Genomic DNA, 23,732 nt, shown 5'->3' on the forward strand with positions numbered 1-23,732 from the left:
GAGATGAAATGTACATTTCATCAATCCCCTAAATCCAATGATCTTAACCTAATAAAGTCAAATCAACCTTGACCAAGGCCCAACAACACAAGTAAAACTCAACAAGTCAATTTAAAATGGCTCTACACAATTTATTTGGTATTTAATCAATTTAAAATAATTAAAATATGCATTAAATTAAATTATGGTTGTTCAATTTCCTAAAACCTCATCAAAACACCAAAGAAATAGCCATGAGATTTATCATAGGTCAAACAAGGTCAAAGAACCTTGGAGAAAAAATTTCACAATTTTTGGAAACTCAAAACTATTTTTAAATAATTAAAAATATTCATAAAATCAATTAAATCATGAAAAATATTATTAATGATCCAAAAAATAATTTTATTTCAGAAAATGAAAGAGGATTTTATTTAAAAAAAATTGGTGAAACTCTCATATTTTTTGGATCAATATTAAAATTAATATGAATTAATGAAAATAACACAGTTCAAATGAAATTCAAATAATCAGAAAAAAAAAATGTGGACCACTCGATATCCCTCATTAATTGAGGTGGCAGATCAATTGGCCACAAGCGCGCGCTCCATGATGGACTTGAGTCAGCGCGCCACAAAATAAGTAATCAAAACCAACGCTCGTAATTAAAACAAATTGAATAGATCATGTGGCTCTGGACCTTGCCAACTCACCACCGGAGCAAATCTCCGGTCACCTTCTCAGGCGAGCCTCGCCGGACTGGTCCAATCATAACCATCACTAAAATAAAAAAGAAGGACATGATTTTAAAGTAAAAATGCACTGAGCACGAATCTGACTTCAATTTATCCTAACTCCAAGTATATTGAGAGATACATGGAGTTGAAATTTGAGGTGCATGATCTGAGTTACTTCGATTTAACCTAAAAGCAACTCAATCTTCTTGCCTACATTGGTAGGACTTCAGACAACCAAGGAACCAAGGGAACTATGGAGAATTGAGTGAGAATCGAAGAAATGAAAATTTCTGGAAAATACCTTCAATGCATGTTAGAATTTGCTTGCTCTTGCTTTGATTCGTGATTGATCTCACTCAGGAAGCTTGCAGAAGTAGATTAGAGTCAAACAAAGGCTTTGGATCCCTGGAGTTTTGAATCTCAAAACAGTGAGATTCAAACTCAATTTTCAAAAAAAAATCTCAGGATTATCCTTTCAAATGGAAGGGTTTGGGGTCTTGGAGAAAACTTGGCGCGAAGGGATCCTCAATTCTGAACCTAGAGGCTTCTATTTATAGTTGAATCACATGTTATTTGCACCTTCAAATTGAATTTCCAAATTTGGCAATGGATGATGCATGCTTGCATGGGCATATACAATCCCATGAATTCACTCCTTTAGGTCCATAATCAAGTGTGAATGAGTCTGAAATCAACTTGGAATGCAAGGCAATTGTACACAGTTGTTTTAAGTTTTGATTTTTCCAAATGATGATGCCATGTTCAAGCCATGCACAGACCATTTAAATCTTGTCCAAAATGGATGAAATTGGACTTTTTGGAAAGGGTAGATCAATAGGAACAACTCTTATGTTAAACACTTTTCCATTTGAAGCTTGTGTCATGGTAAATTTTGAGGTGGAAGTTTGGAAATTTTAACATATCAAAAAAATTTCTAAGTGTCAATCCATATGTGCACTTACTCCACCTTAACTTTTTGTGTGAGCTTCAAATGAGAAAAGTGTCTTCATCAAAGTTATAACTCTTTCAAATTACTTCAAAATGGTACAAATTTGAACTCATTTGGATTTAATATGAATGAGTTCTGCATTTTTGAAGTTGAGGGAAATCACGTGTTCAATGGTATTGGTCCAAAATGACCTATAATGTATCCTCATATCACATGCTCATAAAAGTTGAATTAGCTCTTCCTCCAAACACCAACGATTAAGTAGACACATTTAATTTGATTGTGAAACTTGGAAATCTTTCATATCATAAAAAGTGAGCGAGTTATGGCCTTGGGAAGTTTACCTCCAAATTAGGGTTTAGACAAAATGACATATAATCTTTCAACATAAAAAATGACTTTCCAAGAAAAACTATCTCTAGACCTAAACATGAAAGTTGTTTGGAATGTCATTTAGAGTAACTTTGCTCTTGGAATCATTTTCATATGATAAAAAGTGTAGGAGATAGGGTCTAGGGGACCCCAGTTTTGATCAAATGAAATCCTCTGGTCAACCACCATCAACCAACTTGCTAGCTTACAATTCTATTGACTTTTGGGACTCACGGGAGATCATATATACATAATATGATGAAATTTGAAGTATCCCTTGAAGTATTTTGTCAAATATTGAAGAAGCTTGGTGAAGAAGTTACATAAGATACCCAGATGAACTAGGGTTTCCAAGGCAAACCAATTCTAAACTCTTGATGCTTTCTTGACCAAAATAACATGTAAAGATCATAGGGACTCATATATGATTTCTAAAGCCATTGTAGACCAATCTTGATTGTGCTCTTAGCAATGAGGGTCTTAAACCCTAGATATAAACTTGATAGATCAAAGGTGATCATGTGCCCTTCCTACAAAAGAGTTAGACAAATGCAAAGACATATTTTTGGTATTTTTGTTAGTAAATGATAAAGTACAAGGTATGATACAATCACATGGTTCTTGGTGATCTCTCCCAATTCAAACCCAATGAATGAGGGGGTGAGGAGGATGCCAAGGTATGATCCCAGTGCTAATGCATATGATGAAGTAGCATGCGGGATCTTAGGGTCAAAATTGGGGTCTTACCACACCTTCAAATTATCCCTTCTTTCCTTCATCTGCCTTAGCTCCATCCCACTCTCACGGGTACGCTTATCCAAGTTGGAAACCTCATACTGCATTCTCTTAGGGCCTCAGCTTGCTTTTCCCATAGGACTATGTCCATTAAAAAACACCTCACCAACTGAGCCTCCAACATAGTTAACTGTTGGGTAGGAGATAGAGCACGAAGCATCTAACAACCGTCAGGAAAGCTTCTGGGAACAAAAAAGAAATGATCGGAAAAGGTCGCAGTATTAAAGGCAGAGTCGTTCCACAAAGAGGGCTCTCGGGGATGTTGGGAATCTACCAACCTCTTCGTCCTTGTTCCTTGGGTCTTACCCATGGCAGGGTAATTTGTTCCCCTCCTGGAGGAAGTAAGGGGACAGATCTCCGATGCTCGCAAGATTTCACCTCGTATCGCTCCTTGAGCAGCGTAAGAACCATGAGAAAAAGATCGCATCACTAGCTAATCAATTGCCTACATTTTTACCAGGCATTCTCATTTTTTCGTCAAAAGATACCACCATCCTTTCAACTACACATAACAAGCTATTAGAATGCTCCCATACAAAGGAAACGCCAATAAAAGTATACACATTTACTCTTACATAGGTATTCCTCTACTCCATTTTCGTCTTCACGGTCCTGAGCAATGAGGATGCTGCACTCCAGAGCTTGGATCACCTCGCAATCCAGGAGAGGGAGGATGCGTGAGTCCACCTTCGCAGTGGCCTTAGAGTCAGGGGGGCAGGAAAAGGGGAACAAAGGCTCTCCTCCCGCTCCCACCATAACGGAGGACACATGATCTACTCCCCTTATTCTTGAAATTTTTTCTTTCCAATCCTCATAGGGACTACCGAAAAGCATCATAAAGTGCACCCCTCCCCCCCCCCCCCCCCCCCCCCCCCCCCCCCCCCCGAAAAAGGGTGTAGAGTCGTTCAACCGTTGTTATGGAGGGACTCCGTCAGGAAGAAATACAAAAACACCCTGACAGAGGGAGACACCCATAGATGACGACACACTATTTGAAAATCCCTAAGTATTCCCCAAGCATTTGGAGTAATCTGGGAAGGGGCCACACTTACAGTAGTTAGAAACCCTGTTTCGAAAAAAGTGAAAGGAACCATAACTCCCAAAACAGAAACACTAGGGAGGTGCAAGTGAAAAGCGGATGGATCTTCAAAGGTATCCATATTCGCTCCTTCCTCATGTGACAGTGCTCCATAAACACATCCTTCTCACGATCTGTACTGGAGAAACTAATTCCATGGCTGAATTTATTAATCATATATGCAGTAGAATACATGGAAGTTATGTCTCACACATGAATGAAAGTTGTTTTCCTTTCCACAATAGACGAAAATAAAATTGGACGTATAGGGTTTGGAAGATGGAAGAAAGGAAGTATGAGGCCTTACATCAAAAAAATATATAAGAAGTCTAAAAGAAACAGATTCGCACGAGCACCCAATAAGCTGACTCTAGAAGCGAGAAAATACCCAACGGCTAACGGCCACATGTAAACATGGTATACCGATTTTTCTCCTCAAGGAAAGCCATCATGAGGTGCATTTAATTCTACCCATGCCTCTTCTCCTTCAACACTCAATTTGACCAAGTCGATTGATGTACCATCAATATCCATACGTTTTCCCAGACTTCTGAATGCTCGCACCATGTGGGCATAGGCAAGGCCAAGACACTTTCAATTGAGGGGCTCACCTGCTATTTTCCTATTCCTACACTGAGGGACTCGCCATGAAGAGGGCGTCGACCTTATCTAGGACTATCGTCGGTAGGACGAGGGATGCCTTGGAAAATAAGGTTGATTTCAAAATACTTCTCCCTTTAGTGGAAAATGCCTTCGTGCTTGAGGAATTGTGTAGTGTCCTATTTGGAAAAGTCCTAGATTTGAGGGCCAATCGCCTGCCTATTGGACCGTCCGGGCATGATCCAGTAGGGTTGTCTTTGTGGTCTACCCAACATGGAAGTTCAATGAGACAAAGTCCTCGTTGTCACTGGAAATGTAGTCGGTAAATAATCTCCTTAATAAAGGGAAACTGTTTAGACCACGTTTATGGGGCCATAAACACTAACCCTAGAACTTCCCTATAAATAGAGGATCCTGAAAGAGAGAAAGGATCAAGTCATATTCACTTAATACCACCTAATACTGCTCAGAGTGCACTTTGCTCCAACAGTCCTAACATCGATAATCTAACTACCCGCCTGCAATCTAGCAATGCCGGCCACCAACATGACCCCTCTCCTCACATGAGTCGGTCTCAAAAACAACCTCGAAAACCACCAGATAGGGTTTCTTGAAACCGTGAGCTAGCCTCACCCTATTTATGTAATATACCTACTAGAGTCTCTAAGTCTCCCTGCCCTTGTAGGGGGAACACACACACACACACACTTTGTACTTTTTTGGACGGTACAACATTCAATTAGTGTGGTTTTTACCTCATAAGGGAGTTCAACCCATATCTTCACTGACCGAAAGTATTTTTATAAAGTTCAACAACTCCAAAATCTCCATATGGAACTGGCCTTATCTTGTCTTCGTGTATATCAAGGTCAACCATATTAACTCCCCCCACAACCTCTTTTGGCACTGTTGTGGCAACGAGGAGGTTTCTTAATGTATCGTCGTGGATACACCTTGTTATTATTAAGTCGTGTTAAGAACTATTGGTTTCTCATCATCATTATGATATGTTACTTTGAGATGGACAGAGGAAGCCACTGCATCTAACGTCGCAAGGAAGGACTTCCCAAGAATTTCGATGAAACCACGTTTACATGGAACTACCAAGAAACAAAAAGTTACCTTCCTTTCACCTTCTCCTTCTCTGAGTGACAATGATAGATCTGCTAATTCATATAGGTGAGTTATGAAATCGTTGAATGCGAGGAAACTTTTGTCTTCACACGGACCCATATCTTGCTGGTGGAGTCTTAGCTCCTTAAGTGTGTCGACGTAAAGGTTGTTACACGAAATCCCATCGTCTACGAGGGTTTCTCGAGTATAATATGATTTTCCATGGTAGCTAATATGACTAACGATAGTATAGCGTTAGGGATTCCATCTCCATTCTCACGATCTCAAAATCCTATCACCGACTCTTCTTCGCTTCATGATTCAGTGTCAGTCGTCGTTTAGAGGAGGTTTTGTAGTAAAGGATCTTCGTCACACAACATTTCCCATAGATCTCATCAATGACACATGTTTGAAACTGTGTGAGGTCGGGAGATTCTGCAGAGTTCTTTAATGTGATCTTTCTTCACCTTAATGCGTTTTGATAGCAATCTGGTTTTTAGATCTTAAGCGATCTGATTGTGGAATTTCACATTAGAAGTTGATTCCAACAAACAACACCATTGTTCCGTGCTGGAACTAGAATTTTGATTACTTGGTGATGATGGACTTTTGATACAATGATGTTGGTCTCCGATACAACAACACGGCAGTGGACATGCAAAGTTAACACTCGAACACCCAAATTAATTACAAAATCCAGGATAAGTGATATGTTAACAATCTTATACACACATTCATTTATATTGATTATTAATCAAATTAAGAGATAAAAAATCTAACAAACTAACTTAACTCTAATAAACTAATAAAAATTTAACAGTAAGTTTTATTTAACAAAAACTTAATAATAAATTAACCAATATAACCAACTACCTATTCATATTAGAGAGTAAAGGAAATATATTTAATACTTGTATCCATATACACTTTATATGGATAATAGATATAATTACAATTTCAATCAACATTGCAATTTTTTGTTTTTTTAAACAACATTATGTTGTATACAAGTGTGAGTTAAAAGTCTCATATTGTTTAAAAAATGGAGGTTGAGCATTTTATAAGTGAGATAATTCATATATCTATCACTTTAATATTTTGGATGAATAGTGATGTTTATCACTTGTGTGTTGCTCTTGATCCAGTGTGGATGCTCCTTATGATGACTCAATAGTCGTATCAGAGTCGGTGGTTCAATTAAGGGACCGACTCCTTGTGTCAAAAGTCTTCCTAACATTGTGGTGGTCAGGCGACGTATTTTGTTGTAGTGCTTGCAATGACAGTTCAAGTATATGTGGATGAAAGAGCTTTTGCTTGAGGAAAAGCATAATAGATGTACTTAATACTTGAGAGAGAGATTGTTGTATACAAGTGTGAATTAGAAATCTCACGTTACTTAAAAAAAAATTAAATATTTTATAAATAAAGAGGATCATATATCTATCATCTTAAAATTTTGAATAAATATTTGGTATCTCCCTCTTGAAGTATTATTTTTAGCTCAACTTAAATGCTCCGTATAATGGTCCTACAAATTGCATCGAAGAAAGTAATTTATATGAGCTGTAACAAATTTAACACTCAACGATAGCTTTATTTTATTATATATGAGTAGACTATACATAAATTAGAATGAGGGATTTATTGAAAGAAGTTCGATAAAGTAAAATAAAAGACATCCTCCTGAAATCTGAAATATGACGTGACATGATTCAAGTCAAGTAATGATAAATACTGGCAGGTATGAACCATCTTAGTCACTGTATTAGGATATATACTTTTGCACAAACTTTCGAGAAAATATATGAATAATATACTATATATGTATAGAATATAAAGAATATGCCTATTTATAAAACATGAATACGTAGGTAAGTACGACACTATTATATATATTTATTATTATTAAATATACTATATACTGCGATAAATCCAAAACAATTACGATGAACAGGAATACTATAATGCATGATTAGAGAAAAATGACATGATAAGCAGATTGAAAATTGCTTTTGATTTGACAAGAATATAGTCACTTTCTTGACTACATTGGTTTAAGGAATGATTTAATATAAACCTAATAAACAAAAAGATACTACTTTGAATGCTTGGTCGTGATTCTATTTTAAATTAAAAGGATAGTTTGACAAAATTGTAATTAAAAACCACACGAGTTAATTACATCATTTTATTAAAATGAAAATTTGACAAAATCATACTAGATTTCATATTGTTTGATAACTATTTTTCTATAAGTAATTATTGATCAGATTTTGCTTATCTACGTGGAATTTTAAATTATTAATATGTTTTAAAGATAAACTAGTATTTTTTAAGACTAAACAAAGATAAACAAAATTATTAATTCCAAAATATGATGGTTATTTGGATAAAAAATTTAAAATATGATGGTTAAGACTAAACAAAGATAAATCAGTAATAGTAGACTTATCACTTTAACCTTTAATGCATCGATTTTTAAAGGTTTTCAACTAGCAATAATGGAGACACATCCCCATGATCCGGGGCTCCAAAAGTGTCATCACTCACCTTTTGATTTTAGGTTGAATAAATTGAGAGCACAAACTTAAATGATTCAATAGGACAAATCGTCTTGTCACCTTTTTCTTTTTCTTATTGTTGTTCATTTGGCTTCTTTTTCTTATTTTTTTCTTCAAACTAAATTCGACTCAATCTTTAGAATCATTTTTTTTTAGAAAGCTTAGGTGTACTTTTAGTTAATAAATAAATAATTATTATATATATAAACTAAGTTTTAGATATTGCTATGGTATCTAAGAGAGTGATTTGTGTTTAAAGTAGTTTTTGAGTATGTGTACGATTCGATCAATTGGTCGTTCGTCCTTGAATTATATGTTGTAGAGATCTGCTTTTGATGGTTGGTTGAGGGTTTGGATTAGAATTTGTCTTTTGGGAAGCCTTTTAGTCTTGGTGAATGGATATCCAACAAAGGAGATTAGTATTTTAAATGGTTTAAAGCAAGGAAACCCTTTAGTCCCCTTCCTTTTTCTTCTGGTGGTGGAAGGTTTTGATGCCTCTTTGAAAAATGAGTTTTCCGTTGGTGTTTTTGAAGGTTTGATAGTGAAAATTGATGAGTTAGAGGTGTCTTATCTGTAGTATGTTGAAGATACGCTGTTGGTGGAGATTCTGTCGGCTGAGAACCTTTTGACCATTAAGGCGGTTCTTGGAAACTTTGAGCTTGCATCGGACCTTAAAGTGGACTTTTATAAGAGTTGTTTGTTTGAATTTAATATGGGTAGGTATTTTATATATCGGACCGGGGTGTATTTACACTACAAAGTGGGTACCCTCCTTTCAAAATTTAGGACTTCTGGTGGATGTGAACCTGAAGAAGGAATGGACTTGGGATCCTCTTGTGAAGCTAGTCTATAAGAGATTAGTTTCTTGGAGGAATAAATGTATGAGTTTATGAGGCATGGTGGTCATGTTGAGCTCGGGGATGAATTCAATCTCAGTGTTCTTTCTGTCTTTCAAGAAGATGTTTTTCTCAGTTTGAAAGAATTTGGTTGGTCTTAAAGGCTTTTTCTATGGATAGGCTCCAAAGAAGGAGTGAACATTACTTGAGTAAAACGGGAGGATGTGTGTAAGGCCAAAAGAGCATGTGGTTTAGGTGTTAAGGAGCTCATATTTGTCAATTTTGTCTTGCTAAGTAAATGGAAGTGGACGATTCTTGTGAATGTGCCTGCGTTGTGGAGAGATATTAGTTCGGCAAGGTATGGTTCTCGGGGTTTCAAGTCCTCTTTAGGGGATAGGAAATGAGGCATGAGGATGGTTTCTCATTGATGGAAATGGGTTTCTCTCCTTAGGTCTCCCTTTGATCAGGTGTCTGACTAGTTTTCCTCTTCATGTGTTAAGGTGGTTGAAAACGTTAGAAGACTAGATTTTGGCATGATGTCTAGGTGGGGCCAATCCCTATGTGGTTTATAATCTTTAAATAATGGCTGGATTTTTTGGGTTTTTGGAATGGGAATTGGCTTTTGAGTTTTAAGAGGAGGCGAGCTTTCCTCGTTTGGGAGGAGGAGATTTTTTTGGATTTCCTCGTCATCATCTCGGGTGTGGTTAGGCGAAGTCAGAAAGATGTTTGGGTTTGGAAACTAGTTACGACAAGTGTGTTTTCTGTGAGATCTTCTTATGACAATCCTTTGACTTTGGATGGTACTAGGAAATATAGGTTGGATAATGTGTTATGGGGCCTTGATAGGATTTGAAAGAGTAAGACACCTTATAAAGTTGTAATGGTATTTTGGTCGATACTTCATAATAGGTTGTCGACTAGACATAATCTCCTAAAACGTCAAATTGTGTGTTGACTCTATTGATGCGGGGTGTGGAGTGTTCATGGGGCAAGTGGGTTCCGATGATCATTTATTTGTCTTGTGTGAAGTTATCAAAGCTATCTAGTATAGTGTTTGGATGGGTGAGGCGACCTGGGCTCTTGTTGCATTAGATTTTAGGGGTGTTTGAGTTGTTTCAGAGTTTGGCTCAAGGCAAGCAAACATCTTTACTCCAGGTATAGATCTGGCATTCTGTGGTCATGAGTATTTGAAAAATGCAAAAAAAAATATCAAAAAATTTTAACGATTAATCACTTGATCTTTTTGATCATTAGCTTGGCGTAGAAGTGGGCTCATGCCCATACTTTGGGTTTTAGCATTTTTCTATTAGATTGGGAGTGGGACTCACTCAAGTGGTGGATATCTAGGAGTGTGTTGGGTGGCCATCATCTCTTATTTTATTTTGTGTAGGTGGTTGTGTCTGCGTCCCTCTAGTTTGATATCTCTCTAGAGATCTAATGCGTCTAAGGCTTCCGGGTATATAGAGTTATTGGATTGGTTGGCTTATTTTTTCCTTTTCTAGTTATTCAATTGTTTTGCTCTTCGGTTTATTTATTCAGCCTAGGATTTGTTGTGTTTGTTGCTCTTGTACATTTCTGGTGCTCTTTGTTTCTCTTATGTTTTGTGTAACTATTGTTTCTCTTATATATATATATATATATATAATATATATATATATATATATATATATATATATATATATATATATATATATATATATATATATATATATATATATATATATATATATATATAGCATATAGCATATCTTATGAGAATTCTATTTTTATATGAGAATGATAAGAATAATCATTAGCCTTTAGATTAAAATTAAATGGTTGAGATTAAAAAATTTATTTAAGGAACATGTGTGTCTCTTTCATATATATATATATATATATATATATATATATATATATATATATATATATATATATATATATATATATATATATATATATATATATATATATATATATATATATATATATATATATATATATATATATATATATATATATTGCATGTTAGTTTGAGTCATTGGGTCGAGTTGTAGCTCATATGTGAAAAACTTCCGCCTTAAATGGTAATTCGGCCAACAGAGCATGGTTGTGTTGAGGCAACTGATGAGACAAGTTGATTATGTTGGTTCAAAATTAATACAAGGAAAATATTTAGATTAGAGATACATATGATAACATATTTGTAGTGTTATATTTGTGAGTTTCCTGAATAAGGGCGCCCTCGCCCAAGAGTGGTGTTACCTAGGAAGTATCCTCAAAGCTCGCCCCTGGCACCAATGACATGTGTAATATCGTTAGTCAAAGGAGAGGAAGTATGTAACACCCTAATCTCCGACTCGACATTTAATAAAATAGTTCAAATAAAATTCACATATTAGAGTGTCACACATGCATCACTATAGCATAAAAACATAAAATACCAAAAGTCATGTAAAAGTAAGTAGCGAAAATAAACGAGTTCGACATAAAAGTCTCAACAACAAGACTCCAACATAAAAACATAACACAAACAATGGAAGACATCTCATCCCTAGTGATACATATTAGAGCTACTCCTCTAAGACCCAATGATAAAAGCTAAATGGGGCATCGACGTTATTCTCTAACCCAGCGGCTACTCTTACACCTGATTGCATATACTCCTGAAGAGCACATATGTCACAACAACAAACAGGGGGTGAGAATACATCTAACAAATGTTAATGACGAAATTAGGATAAACAGTATAGTAATAACAAAATTATAAAACATCGCAATCAAACTCAAAACACAATCACATAGACAATAATGTGAATGAAATGCAATGCCACCAACTCCTTCTCAAAATGCATGCGGTACCAAAATCACTAGGATCAGGGATATGTTACTGATATTCCCATGTCTCTGGTTCCTCTATGAAATGTGCCCCTCTTTGGACGTGAGACCACCATAGTTCCTCTCTGAACTAAACCATCATTGGACCGGAGTACTATCTATCTCTTATATAAATGAATGCATGATTTATAAACAACATAACATGCAACATCATGCAATCACAAACACAATTCTCAAAATATTCTAAATATTTTTCCACTCTTGAACCTATAATCCATCATTCACAGGTCATCATTGTAATCTCTCTCTGGATTACTATACTCAATCGTTAATCAAGGCCTCACTATAATGCCTCTCTGGATTATCATGCTCAGTATTTTTAAAATAATTTCAATTATTTTCCTCAAAAAGGTAAAGTTATATTACTACCTTCAACATCAACTCATCAAAATACTCAACGAACTCAAAAAGTCTCAAAGGCTCATAATTTCTAAAAAAAACTCATAGTTTCTCAAAACTCTCAAAAACTCATATTTTCTCAACTTTCTCAAAACTTTAAAAAGGTTTAAAAGTTCGCGAGTGATAACTCTATTAAGGTAATGACAAACAATTTCCTCAATTTACTCAAAAGTGACCCTAAAGTCACCAAAAGGACTTTATTGTCACAAGATGCTAAAAAATCTCACTGAAGGGGTCCCGAACTTCAAAACTCCAGGAAATGCTCAAAACTCGGAAAAATAGAAAAATACTCAAAAAGTCGGGGGGAAAAAGTCAAAATCTCCAGAAATCGAGAATCACGCCAAAATCGGTTGGCAACCGAAGCACGGCGCGGCCCAGCTGCAATTGCGGAAACGCATTGCTAGCGAAATCACCGTAGTGTTGTCGCCGCCAGCCCGACACAGTCTCCTCCGCCATCGCAGCTGTGTGAGCGCGACGCGGCTCCCCGATCGGTGTCGCGACAACCGTCGTGCGGTTGCGATCGCAATGATCGTCGATCGCTTCCTTCCCCTCGCCGTTGGGTCATTGGCGGCCGGCGCGGCCGAAAATCCCTCCGGTCGATTTTTCCTGACTTTTCCCATTTAAAAAAAAAGTTTTTTCTAAATTTGAAGTTTCTATCAAAAAGCGATTTTTCGTAAAATAAGCTAAAAATTAAGTTTCTTACTAATTTGGGAAAAATGTCAAATCGATCGACCCAGAAAAAAAGGTTTGGGAAGAAAAATAACATAGGTCTCAATATACTCAAATGGGAACTCAACGACCCTAACGGAGTCGTTCAAATCCCAGGGGAAATATTCCAACACAACAAAAATTAAAGCAACAAGGAAAAACACATAACTCATAAGACATTCAACACAGATAGAGACCATGGGGGTTTTATCTCAAATCCCCCAATTAGGGTCTCAGAGCAACACATATCAACGCTCCAATTCAATAGAAATCAAAACAGCCAAGAAGAAACGTTGCTCATGCAATATTCATCACAAATAGGGAAAAATAAGATAAAACTCATATCAACCCCTTAGGCGCTGATAGGAGGGTAAGGAACCCTCACTATCCTGCAAGCCTAAATTCACCCAAGAGTAGACAACTCCCTCCCCCTCGTTACCTTAAATTGCAGTAAGGTTGATGCTTTAAGGGATTTCTTGGATTTCTGCTCTCTAACCTTGCACTTCTTCTCAAAATTCTCCCAGATCCCTCTGCCTCTTTTCAGGTATGCTGAAAATTCTAAAATTCTAGCTTCTCACTAATTTTTAGTATTTATATGGACTAACTTCTCAAATTCTCACTTTTTGCCCAATTAAATCTAAATCGCTCTCCTTCCACCTCCTACTCTTCATTATTCACAAAATGACTCATTATCCTATTAAAATATTATTTAAATTAAATAAATAATTAAATTAAATAAATATTCAACTTAAATCATTATTTAATCAGGATTATTTATTTCTTATTACTTTATCTTATTACAAAATAATTAATCACCCTATTCATCTATAATAATTTAAATAATAGTATTTCATCTACTCTAAAATCTCATATCCCCAGTAATTAATAAATTCTCAAATCACCCATATGCACCGAAAATAATCAAATTCAATATAATCCATAATCACAAATAAATAAATAAAATGCTCTAATTATAAGTCGGGGCGTTACAAAGTCCACCACTACCCCGAAAATATTAGGCGGTCAACAATTTCTCCTGATCATGAGGGAGTGGTTTCCTAACTTAAGGGTTGCCCAAACCCTAGGCCCCAAAAGACCATTATAAATACCTCTTCCCCAGGGAGAGAAAATGGCAGATCTTAAGTTGTACAAATCATACCTCATATACGATTATACCAAAGTACATCATCAATACAAGGCCTCTCATCTCACGTGAGCAGAGCCTTTAAACCACCGTTAAATACCACCATACAGGGATTTTCGCCATCGTGGGCAAGCCCTAACCACCATACAACGTAATATAACTACTAAGACATATGAGTATCCCTTGTCATTCGCATGTTCAACATGCACACATGTACTTTTTATCTAGTACAATGGCACCCACAGTGAAGCTCCTGTAAAACTAACCTGAGCACACCTTCTTCATCACCATAAACATATTCCCTGTCAGTCTTCACTCATACACCAAGCCATTGTCGACCATGGTTAACAAGAGGGATCCATCCCATATGCCAGAAGGTACTAGAAGTAGCGGTATGTCCACGCCCTAGCGGAGATGTGTGCCGCCATGGAGAAATTAATCCACCATAACTAGAAGTTGGAGGACAGTATCCACAACATCAGACGATGTCAATAAGAGTCTAATCCTCGAAGGAGATGCAACTGTTGGACCCCTAACCATTCTCAGAAGAGATATGTGGGGTGTTTGTCCCCAAGGGACTCAAAGCTCCCTACTTGGACAAATTTGATGGGTGCAACGATCCCTATGAGTACTTCCCTTCCGTCAACACATAGATGGTCATCATATGAGCGTATGACTCCCTGAAGTGTAAGTTGTTATCTGGAACTTTCAAGGACGCCGCCCTTCAATTGTATAAGGGTAACCTCATGCCTCCATTTCCAGCTATTAGGAGTTGGTAAAAAAACTTGTGCACCGATTCACCGCCAGCCATCACAGGAAAATGTCCACCACCGGCCTATTCAATATACGCCATGGTTCACCAGAGTCATAGAGGAACTACCTCTTCTGGTTTATGAAGCCATCATTAGGGTCATCCCACCAAACTAATAAATTTTTATGGGGGCGTTCCAAAATGTACTCAAGGTGGGACACTCCAATGAGTCTCTCGCTAAGAAATTGGAGCTTTTGTTGGCGAAAGTGTTCACCAGAGCAAAATACTACATAAAAGGATATGAAAGTAACGCCAAAAAGAATACATGTGATACCAATGAGTGTGTTCCCAATGTCGGAGGTTCACATCACCAAAAGAAGAACAGTTATACCTCTCCCATATAGGATAAGACCACATTCAAGAGGGTAGGTAAGGCGACGGAGAATTTCAGGCCCCTGAAAACCCGTTGTGAGCAGATATGGCACGAGGTTCTGCACTTGCACAATATCCCTAAGCCACCCACTCCAAAGGCGGATATAATGGGTTATGAACTGGGAAGATGTTTCAAGTTCCACAGAGTCAACGGACACCACATGGAAAACTGTTACCAACTCAAGAAGGAAATTAAGATAATGATCCATGAGGGACACCTCGAGAAATATGTGAAGGGTGGCTCTTCTCATACGTCAGACAAGTCTAACTCATCAGGGCAAGATAACATAGGAAGCCTCGGGCCCAACAAAGCAAAAGAGGTATCCCAGGGCAAGGGTGGTAAAGTTGTGTGCCACACGCTCAACACCATAGCAGGAGGATTTATTGGGGGAGGGGATACTAGCTTCACTCATAAAAGGTACGCTCACCAAATATTTAATATAGGAGACCTCCCAGACATCGTGGGCGAAGGCAAAGGCCAAGCACCAGAATCCATATTAGCCTTCTATGAGAAAGATGGAACTGGTATCCAGCCTCACAATGATATTATCATCTAATGCGGCAAATGAGAGATTAAAAAACTTCTAGTTGACCACTGAGTTCTACAAACATTATGTAATGTGAGGCATTTGAAATAGTTAGCCTTGACCCAGAAGACTTGAAGCCTTTCAAAGGAACTTTGGTTAGATTCTATGGATAACATGTACAAGTAAAGGGATACATCACCTTGAAAATCACTTTTAGAGAGCATGATCAAGCAAAAGAAATAAAGATTAGGTATTTGGTTATTTATGTCCCTCATCCTACAATATGATTATAGGGAGACTGACTTTTAACCAGTTGGGCGTTGCTTTGTCCATTATGTATTTATGCATGAAGTACTCACTCCCGAATGGGCGAGTTGGAGTTATTCAAGAAGATCAAAAGATCGTCTGGAAATGTTATAGAGAGTCTCAAATTTAAAAGGGTCAGCACTCCATGCAGAAGAGTAAGGAGAATAGACTCAGGAGTAAAGCCATCATGAGAAACCTGCAAGGGTAAGAAGGATTCCCCTCCAACCGTCGAGGAGATTAAAGATTGATGGTCTAGTGGGGAGGCCCTCTAGAGATAGTTGCATATATGATGTTTATTTATGTTCCTTTATTATTGTTGAGATATTTTGTTGTCAATTTTTATAGGCGAGTATTGCATCTCTGGTGATTGTAAATGACAAGTTACTTCATGAGGTGCAATATTTTCCCTTTGCACTTTTTCATTAGGCAAGAGTTTTTAATGAGGCACCTTATTTTAATTTCTTAGAAAATCCATGTCAGTTGCCTATTCCTTTCTTTGTAGGAAACCTAAAATCTCAAGAGAAGATCGCCCATAGAGGCGATTTAAATCGCTTGATCCTTAAGTGAGATCCATGTCGCCCATAGAGGTGATCAAGTTATTGGGTTCTTAAGTGGGATCCTTGTCACCCATAGAGGTGATTAAAATCGATGGATCTTTATATGGGATCCTTGCAGCCTACAGAGGCGATCAAGTTACATGGCCCTTAAGTGAGATTCTTGCTGCCCATATAGGCGATCAAGTCGCTAGATTCTAAAATGGGATCCTTGTTGCCCATAGAGGTGATCAAGTCTTTAGGTCCTTAAGTGGGATCATTATCGCCCATAAAGGCGATCAAAATCGTTGGATCCTCAAGTGGGATTGTTGTCGCCTATAGAGGCGATCAAATTCGTTGGATCCTTAAGTGGGATATTTGCCCATCATATAGGTGATCAAAGTCGTTGGATCCTCAAGTGGGATCTTTTTCACCCATAGAAGTAGTCAAAGTCATTGGATCCTCAAGTGGGATCCTTGCCACCCATAGAGGCGACCAAAGTCGTTAGATCCTCAAATGGGACCCTTGCCCCCCATAGAGGCGATCAAAGTTGTTGGATCCTCAAGTTGATCATTGCCTCCCATAGAGGCGATCAAAGTCTATGGATTCCTACGTGAGATCCTTGTCGCTCATAGAGGCAATTAAAGTCGCAGAATCCTCAAGTCGGATCCTTGTCACCCGTACAGTCGATCAAAATCAATGGATCCTTAAGTGGGATCCTTGTCGCCCATAAAAGGTTAATCACACATAGATAATTAAGGAAGAAGATAACAATAAATGAAGTTAACATAAAAAGTGTCTCATGAGGTGTCGATGTTCATTACAATTATAATATCCCCTAATGGGGGGGTGGAGAAGTACAAAAAAAACCTTAAAAGGCCAATAAACAACCAAACATCTAGAAGTCGAGAAACAACCAAATCATCAATCTTCCTCCTAAGGGATCTCCTTCTCAATGGAATTATCTATATGAGAAGATCCACAATCATCGTCATTCGTTGCATTGCCCTTGTTAGGGATATTCTTTATGGTGGCCAGACTTTCAAGCTTTGGAGAGTCCACTGCCTCCTCATCCACTAGTTGGCCGCCAGAGATGACTTTGAGAAAATCCATTTGGCTCAAGTCCATATTAGGGTGGAAGAATAGGATCTACTCCTTGGAATGCTCGGAATAGACGCCAAAAGTAGACACCGCCTCGTCGGTGAGCTCTAACACCACCTTCTCCAACTCTTTTTGACGAAGGAAGAAGGCGTCTAGGGATTCTTGCCAGGATTCATTCTCAACAGAGATTTCTTGGGCCTTGGATTTTACACTCTCCATTTTCTCCTCCCACTTTTCCTTGCCTTTCTAGAGGACTTGTAGCAGCCTCTAGCTCTCATTGTAAGCATTCACCTGCTCTTGGAGCTTTACCTCCAGGTCTTTCTCAGCTTTGTCTCGCCTTTCCTGGTCAACATCATGCAACACGAGCGCCTTCAGCAGAAGGTTATCCTTCAAGTTCACAATAGTCGTGGTCGGTTTAGAATGAAGGGCCTATTAATCAGCAGGAATCTCCTTAGATAAAAGGATGTGAGAAATCTTGAATTAGAGGGTGTATAAACTGACGTTGCTCCACAAAGTCGCAGGAGGTGAGGGAGCCTCGTCTATAGGGGGTTCTTGAGTACTCGCCTTGCCACCAGCAGGAAAGAGGCCTTCCTTTGGCATATGAGTCATCACGTTGGGTGAATGTAGAGTCGAGTCCTCGACTTTCGTCTTCTTCCTCTTGACATTGAAACCCTTAGGGTGAATCTGGGGATTATTGGTGCCCGAACTAACAGCCTTAAGCTTCTCCCACCTCTGTCTCTTATCCTCGGCAGAAGTCCTCACTATTTGATATGAAAAATAAAGCGTAATGATCATAGATACTGTCTAGAAATGCCTACAAAGGAAAAATAGTATAAAACTTACCTAAGTAGGCGGTGAGATGTTTGTTGCCTCCCAACCAAAGCATAATCACTTAGCGATATTCCATAACCTCGAGATGCCATAGAAGGCGGACAATCCTCATTTCCTCCAGGGGTAAGGAACACCTGGTCATATTTTGGGAGTGATTGCCACTGGTTCGTCCGTCCAACATAAAGAAAAAGGGGGTGTCGTTAGCTCCCAACACCACGAGGGAGTCATCTCGCCCCCTCACACGGGCGAACATGTATTTCTAATATTTGTATAGATTAGAATGAGATGTAAAGAGGGCTCTCCTTGGCTGAGTACTCAAAGACACCCACATACCCTTCACTGATTTGGTGGTATAGAAGGAGAAAAGGATGCCCACATTCGAAGTATTGACCAGGTCCTCTGTGAGACTAACCTAGCAAGTGTACCAGTAGTGTCAAAGTAATAAAATAATTCGTATCCAGATGGATTATAAATTTAACAGGGTAATAACATTGCAATTTAAAAGAAATTATTGGAGGTTTTTTATGGTTTTTTGATACGAAAGCAAAAACGATAAAATTAACAGAGTAAAGTTCGATAATAAAAGGTGATTATATCTTTATTTTGAGTCCCCTAATTGTACTTGTTGGTGAAATGTCCATTAGATAAATTACAATTACAAGATAATCTCATGAAGAATTAAGACTACTTTACCCAATTCCTTGGTGTACAAATTACTAATTTACACAATAATTCCCTAATTCCTTAAGCCAGTTCAGAGTTAAATCATGAGTTTCTAAGTTCGTTAATTCACAAGTCACAACTTATAATTACTTATTCCTAGTTAATTACTAAGTTAAATAATTGTCTTAGTTAATATCGATAAAGTTATAAATAATAATCTCTACTAATCTGATATCAATTTGCATGCTCGTCGACACACAAAAGGCAATGAACACAAGAAGAATTAAATAAAATAATAGCATAAAGGAATTCAAATAATATCAAACAGTCATATAATCCAACATAGTACAATTATGTTCATCTCAAAAGACCTAATTTAAAACAACTTAGCTACTCATAGAGACAATAACAATTACCATGATTTGATAAGGAGTATTCATCAAAATCTATGGAAAATAAGCTCTCAATGACTCTAATGCTCCACAAAATTGTGCTCCAAAAGCTCCCAGCCGCCACTTTCTATCTCAAATTTGGAACTCCTAAAAAAAAGTAGTAAAATTCTCCTTTTAAAGATGCCAAAAGCGTGTCAAGAAATCGTTGCATCGGGCCCGTGTTGTTTGCTATCACAACCACGATTTGAAGTCATCGTGCGAGAGTTCCATAAGAAAACTTAATTATTTTCTTCATTTTCTTATATAAGTCTCTATTTCTCACTCTTTTGCAACTTCGTTCAATTTTTCCACATATTTGCTTCACCTTTTCTCATTATTCTTCCGATTCCGTCGAAATTACACTCCAATTTTACGTAATGATAGAGTGTCATCACAACCCCAAACTTACTATGTTGTTTGTCCTCAAGTAACCTATCTGCACACTGAAAATTTCATCATAATCAACTTGCTTACGCTTACCAATGAATGACATCTTTCTCTTTCTAATCAACACTTATGTTCCCTACTTCAATCCAATTAAGTTGGAAAAGTTCTTCTAACACACAAGTGCTCAACATGTCTCTCATTTAACCTTTATTCACTAAATTTTACAGGATAATCACACAATCAATATACAAAAGTATAAAGCAATGAGCTCGTAAAATTTATAACAGAGTCAATCAAAGTCATATTTAAACACACACTTTTTATGCCTTTTTCAAGGTTCGAATGTGGCTTATATCAGGGTAGAATAATTTTGGATAGTAGGCTTAAACCTTTGGAGTTAGGTACCTAGTTTTTTCTTATGTTATCTGATTCCTTTCATACCACTCTTTACAATCGGTACTAGAGAATTCACTTTGTTGGTTCTATTCATCATTCTTTTCCTTTTCACAATTTTTTTAAGAAGTCATTTTTAATTTCTTATTTTTTTCCTTTTTATTTTTCTTTCTTTTAGACAATTTCTCTAGTACCTGAAATTCAAACTTAAACGTTGTTAACTTCCAAGGGCAGCCCCAAACTTATTCTTTTGCTTCAAACAATGAAAATGAAATTTTCTACCTAACTCCAAGGAAGGTGGGAATATTTAACATTTCAAGTAAAATGGCTATATAACAGGCTTTGACACCAAAAGAATGGTTAAGGCTCAAAGTGGTTAGCAAGGGACATAATCATATTGAAACATGGTGGCTTAAAAAGGCTCTGATTTTTCACAAATAATTGTCTCAGTGTGTATTTACCCAACCAATAAACTAAGTAGATACAATGCAAATTCTAGAAAATAAATAATGCACGTATATTCTCATAAGAAATAAAAGTGAACAATGAAAATATTTGACTCAAACCTTACTAGCTGAGGTATCTGGAGATTGAGTATAAGTAATTAACTTCCCTTTTCTTCATCAACTTTCAATCTGCAGGGGAACTTCATTGTTGATCACTTTTGTTCATTCTTTTTCTTGTGACTTTTTATTTTCTTTTTCATATTGGAATTGGTAAGGTAGCAAGTTATAATTGAATAAAACAACAGTAGCAAACAAGTTCATTAATTCAAAGTAAAGAGAAGTACACATGGGAATAGCCTTCTTGAAATCTAGTTATTACTCTTCCTTGGATCATAGTATAAAAAGGGAACTAAAATGAAATTAAAACTCAAATGAAATAAAGCTAAATAACACTGATTTATGGGTTACCACCCACACAACGCTTATTTAAGGTGCTTAGCTTAACTGTTTGCTTCTTTAATCAGGTTCTTCCTTCATACTTATATCATTGTATCTAATTGGTTTGAAATACTTGCTCTTGTGTGTGCATTTAGTCGGATATATCCCTTTTAGACCATGTATCTCTCAACCACGTTTCCCCAATTATTTCTCAGCATTTTTCTAGGTCTTTCTTCTTTCAAATTGGATAAGGGACTCCAAATTTGATCAGGTGGTCTCAATTATTTTCTCAAGAGTATAAGATTTACCTGTGGAGGATTCTCTTTTATTTCAAGTATCTTAGATTGTTGAGCTTTTGTTGCCCATAAAACATTTGGTTCATGGTTACTCAAGGTCTCACTTTTTGACATGATATGTTCATATTCCTTGACTTCTTCATCTTGTTCTTCATTGATCGTGTGAATAGAATTCACCACAGACACTTCCCTACCTACCTCCTCCACTATATCAACTCTATAAAATTGAAGTTTCTCCTTTTTTAGGTTTCACGGCTTTAAACACAACATGTTCTTTGTTGAATCTCAAAATTAACTCTCCCATTTCCACATCAATTAAGGCTCTATCAGTTCATAAGAACGGCCTTCCTAAAATTAATGAAGTTTTAGAGTTTTCCGAATTATCAAGGATAACAAAATATGTTGGAAATAACAAGTCATCTACTCTGAAAAGTACATCTTTGAGAACTCCAAAGGAATACATGATAGATCAATCAACTAATGTTAGAGTCATATGGGTTGGTTTTGGTTCGCCATACTTTAACTTTTTCATCATGGAAAGTGACATCAAATTAATTCTAGCTCCTAAATCACACAAAGCATGATCAGTAGTTAACGAACAAATAGAACAAGGATTAATAAACCTACCTGGATCTGTGAGTTTGGGTGGAATCTTCCTCTGAATGATTGAACTGCACACTTCTTCCAAAGTGATGTTCACATCATGCTTCAACTTGCACTTTTCCGAAAAGAGCTCTTTCATGAATTTAGCATAAATAAGCATCTGTTTGAGAGCTTCACAAAAGAGCTCTTTAATGTTAACTTTTAATATATCCACTTTAATTTCCTTCTTTGGTTTCTTTTTCAAGATCATATAAGGTGGTTTTATGTAATCCAGTAGCTCCAGGTTGGGGTCATTCAAATTTTTCTTCTTAGTCCTTCTCCAAGTTAAGTTTTTGTCCATGAATTGGTTAAGGGAGAGTCCCCTAACTTCATCTTCACAATTTCACTTTTATCTCCCTCTTAATTTTTCTCAACCTCTTTTTCAACTACTACCATTTTTCCAATTTTTTTCTCACTCTCACTTGTTTCTTTTCTCTCATCCATTTCTTGTGGATTTGAAGGTAACACCATATTTCTTAACTTAATGGCCTTTCAATTTTCATTTTTTGGGTTATCTCTAGTGTTACCAATAAATCCCCCACTTGAAATAGCTTGCCTTGCCACTTGCCGAGATAATTGACTGATTTACATCCAAGTTTTTCATTGATGTTTCAGTATTTTTACTCATGATATCTTGGATTTTTTCCATCTCTCTCTGGGTATTCATCATTTATTCCTGAGACTTTCCAACTTGTTTAAAACAGGTTCGCATGGCTTTCATGTAATAAGCTAAAGCCTTTTCCAGTTGAGATGGGTTCCCTTGTTTTTCTGCTTGAGGAACTTGAGGTTCTTGAGGTTCTTGAGGAGTTCCTTGGTTGTTACTTCACTTGACATTCGAGTTATCATGCCAACCTGCACCTATAAGTGTTAGAATAAGGGTTACCTATTTGCAATTTTTAAGAATAACACACCTCTTTTGTATATCCCTCTAGAACACAGTCGCAATTAGCATGTCGTTGTTCATAAAAATCACATCGAAGCTTCTGAACTTGACTAACATTTTCCTGAATAAGGGCTGCTGCATCTAACTGTTTTGAAATAATCTCAAGTTGTGCGAGAATTATTGTATTAGAATATAATGCAAGCACACCTTTTGGTTTGATTGTTCAGACACTTATTGAGAGATACTCATTTATGCACATTCTTTTGATTAACTATTTTACCTCATCTCCAATCTTAGTCTTTATGATACCCCCAGTCGCGACATCCAAAAGCACTCTAGTTTAAGCTGTGAGACCTCTGGTGAAATTATGCATCTACTTCATACTACTCATATTGTGATTCAGACATCTTTAGAGTAACAACTTGAATCTCTCTCATGCATTAGCCATTGACTCAAAATCACCTTGATCAAAATTTGAGATTTAGGCTCTTCATTCTATGAACTGAGCGTTTGTGCAAAATCTC

This window comes from Lathyrus oleraceus, chromosome 5 (assembly GCF_024323335.1).
Source record: "Lathyrus oleraceus cultivar Zhongwan6 chromosome 5, CAAS_Psat_ZW6_1.0, whole genome shotgun sequence".
NCBI classification, from domain to species: domain Eukaryota; kingdom Viridiplantae; phylum Streptophyta; class Magnoliopsida; order Fabales; family Fabaceae; genus Lathyrus; species Lathyrus oleraceus.